General features: G+C 35.1%; 1 long non-coding RNA gene across 5 annotated transcripts in view; it reads right to left on the minus strand.

Annotated features, from left to right (window-relative positions):
- Window positions 1-18789, minus strand: part of LOC141581453 (uncharacterized) — a 63573-nt gene extending 44784 nt beyond the window's left edge. For 3 of the 5 annotated variants that reach the window (XR_012514092.1, XR_012514089.1, XR_012514091.1), the window contains exons 1-2: window positions 18618-18789; window positions 5264-5320 (exon numbers count right to left, since the gene is read on the minus strand). This is a non-coding gene — a long non-coding RNA (uncharacterized LOC141581453). Of the gene's footprint in view, window positions 1-5263; window positions 5321-18597 lie in introns of all 5 variants that reach the window. The other 2 variants (XR_012514093.1, XR_012514090.1) reach the window with 1 other exon arrangement.
- Between the last annotated feature and the right edge of the window lie 1295 nt (window positions 18790-20084).

The raw sequence follows: 20084 nt of genomic DNA on the forward strand, positions 1-20084 counted from the left end.
ATATCCAGAAACACCTCACAGGCACATCCAGAATAATATTTGACTAACTGTCTGTGCACCCAATGGCCCAATAAAGTTAACACTTAAAAATTAACCATCACAAACATATTCATAACAAAATAAATAGGAAATAATCAAGAAAATTAATCCTTACTGGTCACATGGTCATAACAGGTATTTATAACTACCTTCTTTCATCACAGTTCTGTATTCTCTCTGCTTTCACAAGGTTCTCAGTTATCTGGCAGGATGATCCAAATCTATTCCTGAAGGAGTTGGGCCATTTGTCAACTTGCCTGCATTGGGTTGTTGTAGTTTTCCACTGAGTTTGATCACAGGGTATGATAATACTTAGAGAGATGGAAATCTCTTGTATTTCAATTACATTCTCCATTTCACATCTCCATTGTGAAACAGCAGGCCAACTTCCCCTCAGTAGTTAGGCTTAATCACTCCAACCAACTCAGTAACTCCATTCATTATCTAGTGATTCAGAGACATAAGGAGTCCAAAGTAGCTGAACAGCAGTCTAACTTCCAGGTCAATGCAATTATTGTTTCCTATTCCAATCAACTTATGCTCTGCTGGCTTAGAGGTCTTGTTCTAAAGGAGACTGCTTCTACTGCTTCTACTGTCTCCTTTAGAACAAAACCTCTAGGCCAGCAGAGCACAAGTTCATCAGAATAGGAAACAAATTTTTGCTAATGTGTCACTAGGGATCATAGTAAGTGGTTCCACCCTTATTTCCACCCCGACTCACAGATCCATGAATCTTAGCTGTAGGAGAAAGAGTACCATATATTGAACGTTAATTCAGAGCATATGTAACCTTCTGGAAAACCTTTCCTCAGCCCTAGAAGGTACTGCCATGTATCTGGTGCAGTAACTCAGTCTTCAAAAGGCAATTCCACCATTCTGTTAAGCCAGCTCCTTCAGAATGATGTATAACATAATAAGACTAATATCTTCCATAATCATGATCCCATTGCTGTACTTTTTTTGGCTATAAAATAAGTTCACTGAAACAATACTGTGTGAAATGACATGATTTTGGATAGGGCATTCTGTAAGACAATGGGTAGTAGTTTTAGTAAAAGCATTGGGAAAAAATTCACATCCAAAGTACATGTCTATTCCAGTAAGAACAAAATGTTGTGCATCCATATAGGAGTGGTCCAATCTAATCAACCTGCTACTAATTAGCAGGCTTATCACCCCAGAGAGGACTCAGTCTTCATCTCTGCTATTGGCAGATTGGGCATCTAGAGTACCAGTAGCCAAGTCAGCCTCAGAGAGTCCATGTTGCTGAATGCAAACATAATCTCCATCCTTGCCATCATGACCACTTCATTCATTGTAACCACCTTGGCTGCTGCCTAGACAGAGCCAATTTTTCAAGACAGGAGAATTGCAATAGAGAAAGAATAATTCATGTAGAGCTGACTGTGTGGGAGACTGGAGTTTTATTATTATTTAAATCAGTCTCCTGAGCATCCGGGAAGCAGAGTTTTTAAGGACAACTTGATGAGTGGCAGAAGCCAGTGAGCCAAGAGTGCTGACTGGTCAGGGATGAAATAATAAGGAGTCAAATCTGTCTTCTGGCTCTGACTCAGTTCCTGGGTAGGGGGCCACAAGATTCAATGAGCCAGTTTATTGATCTGTATGGTGCCACTGACCCATCAAGTACAGGGTTTGCACAATATCTCAAGCACTGGTCTTAGGAGCAGTTTAGGGAGGGTCAGAATCTTGTAGTCTCCAGCTGTATGACTCCTAAACCAATATTTGTAATGCATTCTGAGATTATGAAGAGTATTTGTTCAGTGCAAAGAACTTTGTATATGCAAAGAAAGGATAATATAGTCTATATTATATTTCTATTTTTATATAAAAAATAGACCTTTCATTGATTCCTAGATTAGACCCAAGGAAACAAAAAGACATTAAGAAAAAAAAAAGATGGAAGGTTTTAGATCTTATGTTTAAAAGATAATTAAATTATATAAGTTAAAAAAATCCTTTAGGAAGTGTGAGGTCCAAAGTTGATGTCTGTCAGAACATTTATATTCATGAAAATAAAACAGCCTAAAGTGTATTATTTTTATTTTAATTAATATTAATACTTACTAAGACCAAGCACTTTGCTAAATTCTTTGGGTGAATAATGTCACTGTACTTCGTAAATAATAATATCACTTTCCCATTTTAAGTTAAGGAAAATGAGGCTAAATAATATCTGTTAATTTATCCAAAGTTATAGCCAGAATTCAGTTATAAGTGCGTCAGGACCCCAGCCTCATATTCAATGCCTATTTCAATTTTTACTAAATCATATATACTATATTATATCTTACTTTACTATGCTATTCAAAAAAGACCAATAGGGTAAGAAAAATAGCAATAATAGTAGCTAATATTTATTTTAAATATAACTAGTGCTAAACACAATGCTGAGTTTATGGTATCATTTAATTAAATTGATTATGAAGGATATTATATTGAATAGGACATTAATATTAATGAATATTATAAAATTAAATTATATCACTAATGATGTAAGGATGATGAGAACGACAAAGTTGAAGGAAAGGATATGCAGATCATTGCAAGAGAACTTCTTAAACAGAAAAATGGGAAAAGTATTCCTTATTTAATAAATTGTGCTGGGAAAACTGGCTAGTCATATGCAGAAAGCTGAAACTGGATCCCTTCCTTACACCTTAAACAAAAATTAACTCAAGATGGATTAAAGATTTAAACATAAGACCTAACACCATAAAAACCCGAGAAGAAAACCTTGGCATTACCACTAAGGATATAGGCATGGGCAAGGATTTCATGACTAAAACACCAAAAGCATTGGCAACAAAAGCCATAATAGTCAAATGGGATCTAATTAAACTAAAGACCTTCTGCACAGCCAAAAAAAAAATAATTAAAGTGAGCTGGCAACCAACAGAATGGAAAAAATTTTTACAATCTACCCACCTGACAAAGGGCTAATATCCAGAATCTAAAAAGAACTTAAACAAATTTACAAGAAAGAAACAACCCCATCAAAAGTGGGCGAATGATATGAACAGACACTTCTCAAAAGACAACATTTATGCAGCCAACAAACATATGAAAAAAAGCTCATCATCACTGGTCATTAGAGAAATGCAAATCAAAACCATATTGAGATACCATCTCATGTCAGTTAGAATGGTGATCATTAAAAATATCTGGAGACAACAGATGCTAGAGAGGATGTGGAGAAATAGGAATGCTTTTACACTGTTGGTGGGAGTGTGAAATTAGTTCAACCATTGTGGAAGACAGTGTGGTGATTCCTCAAGGAACTAGAAACAGAAATACCATTTGACCTAGCAATCCCATTACTGGGTATATACCCAAAAGATTATAAATCATTCTATTCTAAAGACACATGCACACATATGTTTATTGCGGCACTGTTCTCAATAGCAAAGACTTGGAACCAAACCAAATGCCCATCATTGATAGACTGGATAAAGAAAATGTGGCACATATACACCATGGAATACTATGTGGCCATAAAAAAGGATGAGTTCTTGTCCTTTGCAGGGACATGGATGAAGCTGGCAACCATCATTTTCAGCAAAATGACCCAAGAACAGAAAATTAAACACTACCTGTTCTCACTCAGAAGTGGGTATTGAACAATGAGAACACATGGACCTAGGGATAGGTATATCACACACTGGGGCCTGTCAGGAGTTGGGGGGATAGGGGAAGGATAGCAGGGGAATGGAGGGATTGGGGAGGGATAGCATTAGGAGACATACCTAATGTAGATGATGGGGTGATGGCTGCAGCAAACCACCATGGCACGTGTATACATATGTAACAAACCTGCATGTTCTGCATATGTACTCCAGAACTTAAAGTATAATGAGAAAAATAAAAAAAGAAATAAAATATACCAAACAAAGCTCAATTGTTAATTTAAGGGTTTAGCAGGAAACTTACTATCAAGTATGTTTTAATGGATATGCAAAATGAATTTTTTTCTCTAACTGAAACAGGCTAAGTAGTCTTTTTTAAAAGATTTCTTTTTTGCCATTTTATATCTTGTAGAAAAATCAAGCTTTGTCTGAAGGCCAAGCTTTATTCCAAGGAGGGATCAATTTCCATTTTTCAAGGGTATCAAAGAGGTTTCAAATCACATTCAATATTGCTCAATTAGTTGAAAGTGAGTTTCATTGTGGACCCTATATTTTTCTGTATCCCCATCATTACTCATAGTAATGAACTAATATTTAGATCCAATTCAGACCTCTTATGAGGGTGAAATTTCTTACTTTATTTAGGTCAATTATATTGAACTCTACACTCAAATATTTTACAAATAGTACAGCTTTGTTTATTCCTTTGTTTAATTTATTTGCCTGTTGTAAGAACATTACCTGTGATTTGATTCTGTAATGTATCATCTCTTTCTTTTCTCAGTTCAATCATGGGCAAAGATAAGATTTCCTATTCTTTATTTAATGTAGCCTTAGGAATGACTTGATAAATTTTACAATATAATTTGACACCCATCTGCTGTAATTTTTTTTTAAAGCTTTGATTGTATTTTGAGCCATGTTGGTAAATGAACAAAGTAAATAGACTTGGTGTGGGATGAGGCAGTACAAACAAACACTAGAATAAGCACAGATTAATTGAACCGAGTGATTCGTTTTAGAATCCGTAACATTTGGTTGAGATACTATCTTTTTCTTGTAAATGTTATTCAACCTCATATTGGAAAATTATAAAAAGGAAGTGACCATTATCTATCTCTTTTATATGATCAGAACCAGAAAAGAGTGTTATGAGGGAAAGAGGTGAGGGGATGGGCCCATGCCACTTTAAGAGTATAAGGGTTTAAAACACCATAGTACATTAGGGATTTCTCCAAGAAGACATTTGTTTCAGTATAGTCACTTCCCTTTATAAGAGACAGCAATTCAGCTCAAAATGGCTTAAGTAAAGAAATATTCGGCTTACATTTTCTTACTTCAGGTATAAATGGATCTCCTGTTCATACCATGCCATTCAATAAACTGAATGTTATTGGTTCTGAATCACATGACAGTATCTTCTATCCATCTTTAATCCAATCACTATGGTTGAAAGAATGACATGCTCTAATAAACCATCCCTAGATTCTGTGATCATCCCTGGAACCAATGGCATCTAGACCTCATAGGCTAATACTTAATGAGGCATGGATTCTCAAGGAAAATTGGGATGCACTTACCATGAGGAAGATGAATGAATGCCAGGCAGACAAATTAACAGGTGTCTACGAAATCATCTGAAAAATAAAACAGTAGACATTATACATTTATTAGCATTGCTAGAGGTCAGGTGTGGTGGCTCACACCTGTAATCCCAGCACACTGGGAGGCTAAGGCTTGAGGTCAGGAGATCGAGACCAACCTAGCCAATATGGTGAAACTATGTCTCTACTAAAAATGTAAAAATTAGCCAATCTGTAGTCCCAGCTACTCAGGAGGCTGAGTCAGGAGAATCACTTGAACCTGAGAAGCAGAGGTTGCAGTGAGCTGAGATCACACCACTGTACTCTAGCCTGGCCATCATGGTGAGATTCTGTCTCAAGAAAAGCAAAACAAAGCAAAAACCAGTCATTACTAGAGAAAATGAGAAAAGACATCCTATTGCAAAACTGGCGACTGTCATTTTAGTTAAAGTATTCAGTTAAGTAAGCCTCTGTTTATCTGCTCTAAGATACTGTATAACAGCAACATGGCTCAATTACTCTTCTTATCACATATTATATTGAACAGCATAGTGCATCTCCTTACTTGATTAAACTATTTTTGAATTGCACTGTTGCAAAATAATTTTGTTAGATATTGCATATTAAATAACCTAGTTAATTTATTGCTTTTCTGATAGTTTTAACAGGAAGAATATACTTTGAAAGCATAAAAAGAACAAAACCATTCACTTAAACATCTGGTTTTAATATGGTGGTTTCCAATTCTTTTATGTAGTCAACTATTTTCCTTTCAAATGGAATCTAACTTAAAAGCAGCTTTGAGAAGCCTTATTAAAAGGAATTACTAAACAGTAGTGCTGGCCTTGGTAACAGGGCATTAACAAAAGGAGAAACCATTAATTATTTAAAAAGCTATTCATGAAGCTTTGTTCCAAACCACACAACCTTATATGTTTACCTGTTCTGATACCGTTTAACAGTTAAAAAATCAATTCCTAATCCCATTCTATTCAAAGGCTCATCAGTGCCCTGCTAACAGGAACCCTGTGCTAACAGTCAGTATGTAATGGACTCTCAGCCTATCATTTTCTTAATTTGTTCCATTTGCAAAGCAAATCTACACACTGACCTTTTAAATGAATAACTACTCTGAAATGGCCTCAAATAATATAACTGACGAATTACTTCCTTTTCTTCTGTCTCTTTAAACAGATCATTTTTGTTCTAACATCTCTCAATGTTTCCTGCTACTAAAATGTTCATGCTGTTCATCTAGTCTTCTGTGGATCTGTATAAATTTACTCCTATGGATAGCTGGAAGTTCAAAAGGATAATATTTGTCTTTGTGAAAGGTATGTATGATGAAAACATCAAGTTAAAATTTGTTCTATTTGCTTCCAACCTACCCTTCCACACATATCTCCTCCCGAATTTGAATTATTTCAAGTTATGTTTAACCGTCTAAACACATTCTTCCAAAGCATTCTGCATAAGCCAGCATTTTCTCAGGTAAATGTTCCTTGATTTCTGGTGGGATGCCATTTCTATGATTTCTAGCTTTAGCAAATTGCATACTTTTTACTCCTAAAGATATCAATATTTTCCATAATGTTGTATGCCAGCCCATGTTAGGAGAGAGAATTAAGCAGATGAAAAAAGAGACTTTAGAGTTGAAAGGTTTGTTTTAAGTATTTGGGAAAGAAAAATGTGGCTAAAATCTCAGAAAATGTTTGATTGCCCTAGGGTTACTGATGGATAAGGTAGTTTAGAGATCATGATTTGAGCTGTCACTAGTTTATAAGCCATAATTATTTCCTGGAACAGCATTCAGCTGCAATATGATTTGAGAAGTCAGCTATAAAAAAATACATATATTTTCAGCTTTAGAGATTATGAGAGAAAAAATGAAAGAGTCATAGCACATCTAAGTTCCAGCATATGTCCATGTAGTGGGCTGTGGAATGGAGTCTTCAGGCTAGTGTTGAAATTGAATAGATCTTTAGAACTATATTGTTGGGCATGTTTAAAACATGAATGTTAGACTATTTCCCTGATTACAGTAGGAACTGCCATCAAGAAGATTATAAGTTAGGACTCACTTCTCTCTCTAATACTTGGGGAAAATATAATAATTGGGAGATTAAATATTAAGAGAAGCAGGAGGCAGCCAAATCCCTATGCAGATAGGGATGGATCCCCAGTGAAACCCCACCTCCAAGCCAAAGACAGTTTAAGGCCTGAAAGTCAAGCTACAAGTTATATCCATGTACCAGATTAGAGACTTGTCTTCATGTTTGGTGCATTTTTCTGATTAATCCCCACCGTTTCCTAATTGGTTTTCTACACTGTTGTGCCTACTTTGAGTGATGTCTTCAATTTACTTAGTGTTTTTTGCATACTCACAAACCAATTGGCACATACTTCCCATTCCCAACCACATGCATACTCACAAACCTGAAGGTCCCCCACCTTCAGGTAGGGAAACCACACTCTGTGTCGCCTCTTTGCTGAGAGCTTTCCTTTTGCTTAATAAATTCTACTCCACTCATTCTCTGGTGTCCATACACATAATTTTTTCTGGTTGTGAGACAAGAACTGAGCCATAGCTGAGCTAAGGATCAGAAAGACCTCAATAATATGACAGTAAAGGAAGTTTTTATATTGACTAGTGATGTATTTCATGAATCTGAATAAAGGGGTTCTCTTTCAATGAAGAAAAACAATGGTGTCAGTTTAATGCCATTAGCACCATTATTTCTCCAGGCTCGTAATATATTAGAATTGGAGGTTGACCCATTTCCAATTCAGAAAGTAACAGGGCTAACGGCACTCTAGGGAAAACTGAGTCTTAGTGAAGGCAAAGAAAGAAAAAAATAGTTCATTTAGATCCTGAAGTTATATACAAGTTTTGGAGCACAGTGGTGGGGAAACAAAATCAAAAGGAAGAAGACTTAGCCATCAAACGATGAATGTGCATAAGAGGATAATTGAAAGCTTGCATTTTCATATGGTAAAGGGTAGAAGTGAAAAAGATTGACAGCTTGATGAAAATAGCGATTTTTGCTCAAAGTGTATATTACTAATAATTTTTTCTTGTATCTCTGAAGAAATCTCTTCCAAAAAGCTAGTTGGGAAGATTATTTAGATTACAGTATATCTACCTTCTATTGGAAAAAGTTAGTTGAAATTTCTAGGAGAACCCAGGCTTCAGAAAGTTGCAAAAGTGAAGATGGCTGTAGAGAATTTAGAGAAAAATACTTTGATCAAATATTCCCAAGTAATTTATATTCTCAATCACTCACTTCCCAGTGGAAATGCATATAGTCTCTCTGCGGCTGTAAACACAAAGCTTTATTGGAAAAATCTATATATCCACTGGGAAAATGGCCCTTGGTTAGAATTTCTTTTACCTCAAATGGAAGAGATCAATGGTTATCTAATGGGCCTTCTGCCAAGAGAATCACGGCAGGTGGCATTTGATCCTTAAGAGTATTTATTGCATTTTCTCACCATGCTATATATCACTAATCCAATAAGCATATATTACTTAATTTCTTATTTTGGGATTTTATTTTTGAATCTTTCTTATAGGATATCATCTTAAATAAACATTGTCTACATTCAAGACTTCCAACCTCTAACAATTGCATTTATTTATCTTGCTAGAAATAACATGACTAAGAATATAAATATAAGTAAGAATATGATGGTTTTAAAAATACCTAATATTTCTGTAGGACTAACTAGGTGTGAAAAAACTAACATTTTTAAATGCATAATATCATTATAGTCTTTTTATTGACATGGTTATGTGTGTCCTGTCTTCTATTTAAAATAAATTCAATCGATTGATAGGAACAGTATGTGATGTTTTCCATTTAAGGTAGTGGTGAATTTACTGTCCTCCAGATAGATTATTTGTCCTTATGAATGCAGATAAATAAAATAATTGTTACAGGAATAGAGATAGGATGACAAGACAACACATGCTATAGTCAGACTGGGCTACTGACTACAATACTGGTCAACATTAAACTAGTATGAGACTCCTGTGAATTATAAACTGAAAGGTTAGACTGGTGGAGGACTCGTAAGAGGTCATGCAGAAATCAATAAAGGAGTGTTTCCTACTATATTCCTGCCAGATAATCATCTGTTTAAATATTCTAGTGATGAGATAACTATATTTTTTGGTTTTTCTTTATAAATTACTTAAGCCATAGATTTATCTCAAGAAAGCTTTAGTCATCCCCATCAGGACAATCTATTAAGATTATTCTTAAATTTAATGTAATTATTGAAAATAACTGCTATATCTTCTTTTTTAAAGTTCTGAGGTACATGTGAAGATCATGCAGGATTGTTCATATGTATACACATGCCATACATAAGGTTTGCTGCATCAATCCTCCTGTCATCTACATTAGGTATTTTTCCTAATGTTATCCCTCCCCAGGCCCTCCACCACCTGCTATCCCTCCCCTAGCTCCACCATCCCCCCAACAGGGCCTGATGTGTGATGTTCCCCTCCCTTTGTCCATGTGTTCTCATTGTTCAACACCCACTTATGAGTAAGAATATGTGGCGTTTGTTTTTCTATTCTTGTGTCAGTTTGCTGAGAATTATGGTTTCCAGCTTCATCTATGCCCCTGCAAAAGACATGAACTTATCCTTTTTTATGGCCATATAGTATTCCATGGTGTATACGTACCACATTTTCTTTATCCAGTCTACCATTGATGGGCATTTGGATTGGTTTCAAGTCTTTGCTATTGTGAACAGTGCCACAATAAACATATGTGTGCATATGTCTTTAGAATAGAATGATTTATAATCCTTTGGATATATACCCAGTAATAGGATTGCTGGGTCAAATGGTATTTGTCATCCTAGATCCTTGAGGAATTGCCACACTGTCTTCCACAATGGTTGAGCTAATTTCATACTCCCACCAACAGTGTAAAAGCATTCCTATTTCTCCACATCCTTTCCAGCATCTGCTGTCTTCAGATTTTTTAATGATCACCATTCTAACTGGCGAGAGATGGTATCTCAAAGTAGTTTTGATGTGCATTTCTTTAATGACCAGTGATGATGAGGTTTTTTTCATATGTTTGCTGGCTGCATAAATATCTTCTTTTGAAAAGTGTCTGTTCATATGCTTCATCCACTTTTTGATGGGGTTGTTGTTTTTCTTGTAAATTTGTTTAAGTTTTTTTTAGATTCTGGATATTAGCCCTTTGTCAGATGGGTAGGTTGCAAAACATTTTTCCCATTCTGTTGTTTGTCAGTTCACTCCAAGAAAGTTTCTTTGGCTGTGCAGAAGCTCTTATGTTTAATTAGATCCCATTAGTCTATTTTGGCTTTGTTGTCACTGCTTTTGGTGTCCTTGACTATGCCTTTGTCCTGAATGGTATTGCCAAGGTTTTCTTCTACGGTTTTATGATGTTAGGTCTCATGTTTAAAATTTTAATCCATCTGGAGTTACTATTTGTATAAGGTGTAAGGAAGGGGTCCAGTTTCAGCTTTTTGCATATGGCTAGCCAGTTTTGCCAACACCATTTGTTAAATAGGGAATCCTTTCCCCATTGCTTGTGTTTGTCAGGTTTGTCAAAGATCAGATGGTTGCAGATGTGTGGCATTACTTCTGAAGTCTCTGTTGCATTCCATTGGTCTGTATCTCTGTTTTGGTACCAGTAGCCATGCAGTATAGTTTGAAGTTAAGTATCCAGGTAGCGTGCTGCCTCCAGCAATTTTTTTTTCCTATGGAATGGAGTGTCTTGGCTATGTGGGCTATTTTTTATTTCCATATGAAGTTTAAGGTGTTTTTTTTCCAGCCCTGTGATGAAAGTCAATGGTATTTTGATTGGGATAGCATTGAATCTATAAATTACTTTGAGCAGTATGACCATTTTCACAATATTGATTCTTCCTAACCATGAGCATAGAATTTTTTTTTTTTCTGTCTGTGTCCTCTCTTATTTCCTTGAGCAGTGGTTTGTAGTTCTTCTTGAAGAGGTCCTTCACATACCTTGTTAGCTGTATTCCTAGGTATGTTATTAATTTTGTAGCAATTGTGAATGGGAGTTCAATCATGATTTGGCTCTCTGTCTGTTATTGGTTTATAGGAATGCTTGTGATTTTTGCACATTGATTCTGTATCCTGAGACTTTGCTGAAGTTGCTTATCAGCATAAGGAAATTTTGGGCTGAGACAATGGAGACTTGTAAATATACAATCCTGTTGTCTGCAAATAGAAACAATTTGCTTACTCTTTTCCAAATTGAATATACTTTATTTCTTTTTCTTGCCTGATTGTTCTGGCCAGAACTTCCAATACTATGTTGAATAGGAGTGGTGAGAGACAGCTCTCCCGTCTTTTGCCAGTTTTCAAAGGGAATGCTTCCAGTCTTTGCTCTTTCAGTATGATATTGGCTATGGGTTTGTCATAAATAGCTTTTATTATTTTGAGGTACATTCCATCAATATCTAGTTTATTGAGAGTTTTTAGCACAAAGAGCTGTTGAATCTTGTCAAAGGCCCTCTCTGTATCTATTGAAATAATCATGGGATTTTGTCTTTGGTTTTGTTTATAGATTTGCATATGTTAAACCAGCCTCATATCACAAGGATGAAGCTGATTTGATGGTGATGGATAAGGTTTTAGATGTGCTGTTGGATTTGGTTTGCCTGTATTTCATTGAAGATTTTTGCATCAATGTTCACCATGGACATTGGCCTGAATTTTTGTTGTTGTTGTTGAATCTCTGCCTGATTTTGGTATCAGGATGATTTGGGTCCCATAAAGTGAGTTAGGGAGGAGTCCCTCTTTTTGTATTGTTTGGAATAGTTTCAGAAGGAATGGTACCTACTTCTCTTTGTATGTCTGGTAGAATTCTTCTGTGAATGCATCTGTTCCAGGCTATTTTTGGTTGGTAGGCTATTAATTGCTGCCTCAACTTCAAACCATGTTATTGGTCTATTCAGGGATTCAATTTCATCCTGGTTTAGTCTTGGGAGGGTGTAAGTGTCCAGGAATTTATCAATTTCTTCTAGATTTATTGGTTTATTTGCATAGAGATGTTTGTAGTAATCTCTGATGGTAGTCTGCATTTCTGTGGAATTGGTGGTTATATCCCCTTTATCATTTTTTATTGCATCTATTTGAATCTTCTCTCTTATTTACTAGTCTGGTTAGTGGAGCAATTCTGAAAGATTTTGTCACCACCAGGCCTGCCTTACAAGAGCTCCTAAAGGAAGCACTAAACATGGAAAGGAACAACCAGTACCAGCCACTGCAAAAACATACCAAATTGTAACGGCCATTGAAACAATGAAGAAACTGCATCAACTAATGGGCAAAACAACCAGCTAGCATCAAAATGCCAGGATCAAATTCACACATAATAATATTAACCTTAAATATAAATGGGATAAATGCCCCAATCAAAAGGCACAGACTGGCAAACTGGATAAAGAAACAAGAGCCATCAGTGTGCTGTATTCAGGAGACCCATCTCACTTGCAAAGACACACATAGGCTCAAAATGAAGGGATAGATGAAGATTTCCCAAGCAAATGGAGAGAGAAAGAAAGAAGGAGTTGCAATCCTAGTCTCTGATAAAAACAGACTTTAAGCCAACAAAGATAAAAAGAGACAAAGAAGGGCATTACATAATGGTAAAGGGATCAATGCAACAAGAAGAGCTAACTATCTTAAATATATATGCACCCAATGCAGGAGCACCCAGATACATAAAGCAAGTCTTAATGACCTACAAAGAGACTTAGACTCCCACACGACAATAGTGGGACACTTAAACACTCCACTGTCAATATTAGACAGATCAATGAGACAGAAAATTAACAAGGATATCCAGGACTTGTACTCAGAGCTGGATCAAGTGGACCTAACAGACATCTACAGAACTCTCTACTCCAAATTTACATAATACACATTCTTCTCAGCACTACATTGCACTTACTCTAAAACTGATCACATAATTGGAAGTAAATCACTCCACAGCAAATGCAAAAGAACAAAAATCATAACAAACAGTCTCTCAGACCAAAGTGCAATCAAATTAGAACTCAGGATTAAGAAACTCACTCAAAACTGTACAACTACACGGAAACTGAATAACCTGCTCCTGTATGACTATTGGATAAATAACGAAATGAAGGCAGAAATAAAGATGTTCTTCAAAACCAAGGACAGCAAAGACACAATGCACCAGACTCTCTGGGACACATTTAAAGCAGTGTCTAGAGGGAAATTTATAGCACTAAATGCCCACAGAGGAAAAACAAGGAAAGATCTAAAATGGACACCCTAACCTCAAAATTAAAAGAACTAGAGGAGCAAGATCAAATAAATCAAAAGCTAGCAGAAGACAAGAAATAACTAAGATCAGAGCAGAACTGAAGGAGATAGAGACGCACACAAACAAAAATCTCTTCAAGCCGGGCGCGGTGGCTCAAGCTTGTAATCCCAGCACTTTGGGAGGCCGAGGCGGGTGGATCACGAGGTCGAGAGATCGAGACCATCCTGGTCAACATGGTGAAACCCCGTCTCTACTAAAAATACAAAACATTAGCTGGGCATGGTGGCACGTGCCTGTAATCCCAGCTACTCAGGAGGCTGAGGCAGGAGAATTGCCTGAACCCAGGAGGCGGAGGTTGCGGTGAGCCGAGATCGCGCCATTGCACTCCAGCCTGGGTAACAAGAGTGAAACTCCGTCTCAAAAAAAAAAAAAAAAAATCTCTTCAAAAAAACAACAAATCCAGGAGTTGGTTTTTCAAAAAGATCAACAAAATAGAAAATAACTACTGTATCTTCTAACTTTTGATTAGGCACACTTTTGATAAGATATATTCTATGTTCCCAGGCCTTGAAACTTCCTCCCAGTTATCTATGCAACAATATACTTCTTATGTGGTCACAGAATCAACTATGTGTACTCTCTCCTTTGTTTTTGTTAGGTTTCCATTTGCTTTTGCAATGTAGCTTTTATAATTTGTCAATTAAAGTGTATAAACTGAAATGTAGCTTTTACAATTTGTCAATTAAAGTGTGTAAAAAGAGAATACAACAGAATTTTAAAATATTGTGTAGTATCAGACAACTATGATAGAAAATAATCTAATAGTTCCAGTACAAAGACCACTAAAACCAAGGAACAACAAGAGTCAATAGCAAGAATTAGCATGACAGCAGACTGGTAGATTAAAATAGCAATGGAATAACATTTAGCAATCATACTAAAATTTATATCTACATTCTAGAAGAAAGTTTTGGTAACCAGATCTCAGAGGAAGGACCCATGGAATTCTATGAGGAAAGTCTTAGAATTTAGGAATGGTCATTGGAACACAACAGAAAATTTGTCATTTCCTTTAATGAGTTAGTAAACATAGGAACATTGTAATTTAACTGCAGTATAAGTTCAGAGCAACACAGGAATAAATATATAATTCAGCTACATCATTGTATTATTGAATCTGCTGTTTTGTTTTGTTTTTTATTCCCTTGATTCGGAAATGGGATTGAATCCCTACGCTGGACCAGAGCTGTCTGGGCCTGCATTTAGAGCTTCATCTGATGGATTTAGGAACAAGGAACCAGACAGGTTATTACAGCAGAATTTATTTTACTGAATTTGGAGCACTAGTTTATAAAATGCTTTTCTGGATATTGAAGAGTTTATTCACTGTAAAATTTTACTTTCGATTGCTCCCCTGTATCATCTAGCCCACAAAATGGCAGGTAAAAATAGGTCTATTATACAATACTTAACGGCATTATAATTCTGGTTCTCTAACACCAACATTTTAATGAAATGCTACCTTATTTTCTCTGTCTAGAATAGCAACCGCTCAATAATTCCAAAGATGCTAATTATATTATATATTTACATGTAAAATATTCATGCATTTGAGTCTTGTGATGAAGTATAATATACTTTGAGCTCCAAACAGTTGTTTTGAAATAGGAGTTTGCCAAATGAAGCTGTAACTATTACTCAAGTCACAGTTTCTTTTAGTCTCAGTTCTCTATGAAAAGAAAGTAGCAATAACTAGTCTACCATTTTCACATAACCTTGTAACAATCACAATAACTGATGTGAAGAGAAACTCTGGAAGGCATGAAGAACGTTTGCTTACTTTCTAGTCTTTAGTCTATATCAAGTGTTAGTAACTGATCAACCCACACCAGGAGCACAAGGATTGTGACTTTAATGTTGCTTAGGTCCACCCAGTTCAGAAATTCCTCCTAAACAATATCCAGTAACTTACTTTTTATTTCCTTTCATTTCATAAGAACAGTATAAGTTGTAGTTGAGAAGAATATAACTTCTACTAGGAATTAACTGTACACAGAATACTAAATATTTAACAAATACATAAGTAATTATAAAAATAAGGATGATAATGCTACTAAGTAATATCAAGTAATAATATCTATCATTCATTAAGACCATGATAGGACAGTACTACAGATTTTTAATTTATTCTCTACAATCTCTGCTTGAGATATTCTTATTACCATTTTATTGATTAAAATGAAACAAAACAAAAATACCATATTTCAGGATGTTAAGTATTACACTCAAAATGAATAATCAGGAATTGAATTCAGGTTGACCTGTCTTTAAACCAATAATAGCCACTATGATTAACTGAGTATATAGCAGTAGGTATGTTTCTGTGTAAACTATCAAGTATTACTTAGTGCTTTTACAATAACAATAGGGAATATGAGTTCCTCATACTTGCTGCAGTGCTTGCTATATTATTGAATCTTGTTTTAATACCAAAAATTATTCTCTTTTCAATGAGATATTTAGGTAAACTTAGACAGGTATGGTTAAGGGAATGCATTTGTTCTTATATTATATGTAACTTACAAATTCATAATACAGATCAAATGTTTATCTTTTTCCTAGATACTGTCCAATAAAAAGAATTTATAACTAATAATGATATATTGTCTACTTCAGATAAACCAAACTTTCAGTGTAATATTCTTATAGGTTTGTTTCCATTATGCATTTTCCTTTGCCTTTATTTATTCCAAAAATTACATCTCTATAATGTGAGTCTAAGTTTTGTGCTGATCATATTTATTCAAGTAAAACTCTTCACTATTACAACTCAAAGTTTCTAAAAAATTATACTTGCATTGGATATAGGTCTTGTACACCTTCCCAAACTCCCTCAATTGCCTTCACCATAATTGTTGCTGGTTGATGTTCCACTTCTTCTAGATGACCTTGTCTTTTCTAGACTTGGAAGAAATGCTTCACTTGCTGCATGGCCGCCAAGAGAACAGAGGCAGATTGAAGTTTCAGTGACTAAACTCCCTGTGGGATGAAACTTAATCTGTAGACTATGTGTAGGGAGAAAGGTGGCAGGTAAATTCTTCTGCCATTTGCTCTTCCAGAAATCTGGAATTCCACTAAACAAGTGATCACCCTGCTGACTGACTTGCTTTATATTTTACAGCTCCTTGTGAAGCCATGCTTCTCATTGTTTTGCATCTTTCTTAGCATCTCAGTCTTTTTTTCCCTAAATATTCTCATAAGTAAATATTTAGTATTATATACTTGGCTTTCTAGAAAGCTATAACAACACTTAAAATTACTGAGAATTTGTTAATTTTATTTTTAGTGTCCTTAGTTCAGTGATTTTTAAAATTGCATTTTTTTTCTTTTTTTGGTGGAGGAACAATTTCTTCAAATACATTATCAGAAGGAAATCAACATGTTTAAGTAGAGGAACAGCTGCTAAATTGAAGTAACAATTGGCGTGTGTGTTTGTGTGCAAGTGTACGTGTGTGTTGTCTGGAATCCTAACTTTTCATCTTGCTTTCCCTTGAGGAAATGCTGAAGTACATCTTAGGAAACCATAGAGCTTACTGCTCAGCAGATGATTTGGAACTAAGTGCTCTATTTCTGATGCTCCTTGTTACTTCATATCCTTGTAAAAATGCAGGACCTTCTGAGGTGTGATTTTCCTCTAATACAAACTCAGCAGAAAGCCTCGCTAAGATAAATAGAGATGAGAATACTGTCTCCTCTTTGTTATTGCAGAATGGGTTATTTTCTCTCTGTTTTTCTCTCTCTCCCTCTCTGTGTTGCTCTGGCGCTCTCTCTCTCTCTCTCTCTCTCTCTCTCTCTCTCTCTCTCTCTCTCTCTCTCCTCACTTTGTCAGGAGGAAAACAACTTATATTCCAAGTAGTCCATAAAAAATAATGTTTCCCCATTTCTGAGAAGATTTTTACTTTTTGTTTTTTTCCAACTTACATTGCACTACCCACTTTTCTGGCACTCTGGCTGCATCTGCTTGAATTTTCTTACTGGACTCTTACATGTGCACATACATATTGTTATAGAAATATTTTAAAATTATAAAGGGATAAGGAAATATAAAGTATTATAAGAATTATAAGAGCTCTACTAGTTTTTAAAATTGAACTATCTGCATGCAATTATACAAAGAGTCTACTAGAATTTGCATTTCATTAATACCCAAAATTCAACTGAATAAGCATTTATTGAGAGCATACTTTAAGATCCTTTACTAAGAAAAAGAATCACCCAAATATAAATGTCATAATCCACTGGAAAATATAAAAAGTACACAACAATGACTCAATTCAGATTGTACTACATGATACCAACAGATGGAAACAAAGGTATTTGTTATGGGAACACAAAAGCATTAGTATTGAGTAAGAGGATCAAGGAAGGCTTCATGGAGTAGATGACAGTTGAGCTGAAACTTGAACTACTTCAACTGCCTAAGAAGATAAAAGGTACAGAGAGAGCATCACAAGCAAAATGTGGAGGTGTGATATGCTCAGATTACAAGTATTCTGAGAACTAAGGAGGATAGTTTTCACTTGTAAAGCAATTATCACCAGTAGTCAAAACATTTTAGAAGGCAGAATGCACTATTACAAATCATGCTGAAGCACTGCTCCACAATGGCAAATTTTTTAAATGCTTGACACATGTTCGGTATAAACGTTGTGCAATATCCAACATAGCTCATAGGGTGTCTTGATTAAGATCTAGAGGAGAAGTGTGAATGAAGTCCCATGTCTAATTTGTGCCTTAGATATTTAAAATTTCCAGCCAAAGTTATCATTCCATTTGTGTAAATAAGTCAGGGGTCCAAAAATATCATAGAAAAGCAGCTAGGATAACAGAAATTTTAGAAGAGTGTCTATCATAGTTTATGGAAATAAAGGAGGCCCTAATTACTTTGTACCGTTTAAAGTCCATGTTAAACCAAGACTCTTCCCAAGGTTTTTACCTCCCATCAATGCTGCCCAGAGAACTTACAAAGGACGTCAGCTGCTCACCCTTTCCAGAGACATCCCTGCTTCTTTACAGCCCTTGTCTCCTTAACATACCTCCAGCCTTCTTCAAGCAGCATCGGGTCTGCTCTGAATCTAGGTCTGTTTAGACTTAAAGTCTCTGCTTCTGTGCTATTCTGAAAGTCAAAGGAGAGATTTCCCAATTAAACCAGAACATGTGCAGCTATGCTTGCAAATGTGTCACATTAGCTTGGATTCAAGTATAAGTCCAAAAACCTGTAGTCAACCTCCTACTTACATCTGTGAATAAGCACATAAGCAACTGCAGGGTTGTTCAGGCTAAACAGATGGATGGTCCTGTCAGGAACAGATTGTGGTAGAGCTAGGATGTAGGATGAAATGCCACCCCCTCTGAACTAAGAAACATATTCACAAGCAGGAAAGACGTCCTTTTTAATGTAGATATTCTTTTTAAATTCTTCATATTTAACTGATACTAAGGAAAGGTTAAATCCTTTTGTCCTCCAAACATTTTTTTCCTGTTAGTTTTGTTTTCTTTCATTTCATTCTACTGGATTCAGATATTACATCCACTTTAAATTGTAACTACCACTATATATATATATAATATATATATATATATATATATATATATATACACACATATATATATACACACACATATATATACATATATATACACACACACACATATATATACATATACATATATATACATATATATGTATATATATATTTCAATGCTTTAATCATCAAACATTAACTAAATTTATTAACATAAATGTCATAATATATAAAAAGCATGTAATACATTTTACATAGAACAAACTAAGAAGTGAAGCAATTTTCAGATACATCCATTAAAAATTTGAAAATTATTTTTATTAAAATTATTTGAATTTTATATATCTGAGCAATCCTTAAAATGATCATGTATATAATTATGGAATGCACATGAAATTAATGTTAATGTGCTTGAAAATACTGTCTTATTAAAAATAAAGCCTCTATGATAGTTTAACAATTTTCTCAAGTTACAATTCTATTTTAAGGTAAAGAAAAAAATTATTTTAAATTAGTTCTATATTCCATAACTCCATCTCTAACAGTTTTATTTACCACTTAAGCTCAAATGAAGGCAAAATTTTAAATATGAACAAATATGATTGCATCATATGCTCTTGGTTAGGTATGTGTTAACCATCTTATGCATCACACAAGCTATCCATTTTCTTGAGTAACGTGGCACATCTATCCAGACATTCAGCATTTCAGTAGCATAAAAATCTTTGGAAGAATTTCATGTTTATATGATTTTGTTCCTTAATACTCAAGTAAACAAATATCAATGTTGGTCTGTTTTGAATGATTATGTTTTACATATAACATTCCTTTACATATTAGTAAATATATTTAGTGCCAGCTTTTGAGAAGTTATATTTTCAGAAATTGCTCAATTGCCTTTAAGAAGAGGACCTCATTCTATATTTA

This window comes from Saimiri boliviensis, chromosome 15, assembly GCF_048565385.1.
Source record: "Saimiri boliviensis isolate mSaiBol1 chromosome 15, mSaiBol1.pri, whole genome shotgun sequence".
NCBI classification, from domain to species: domain Eukaryota; kingdom Metazoa; phylum Chordata; class Mammalia; order Primates; family Cebidae; genus Saimiri; species Saimiri boliviensis.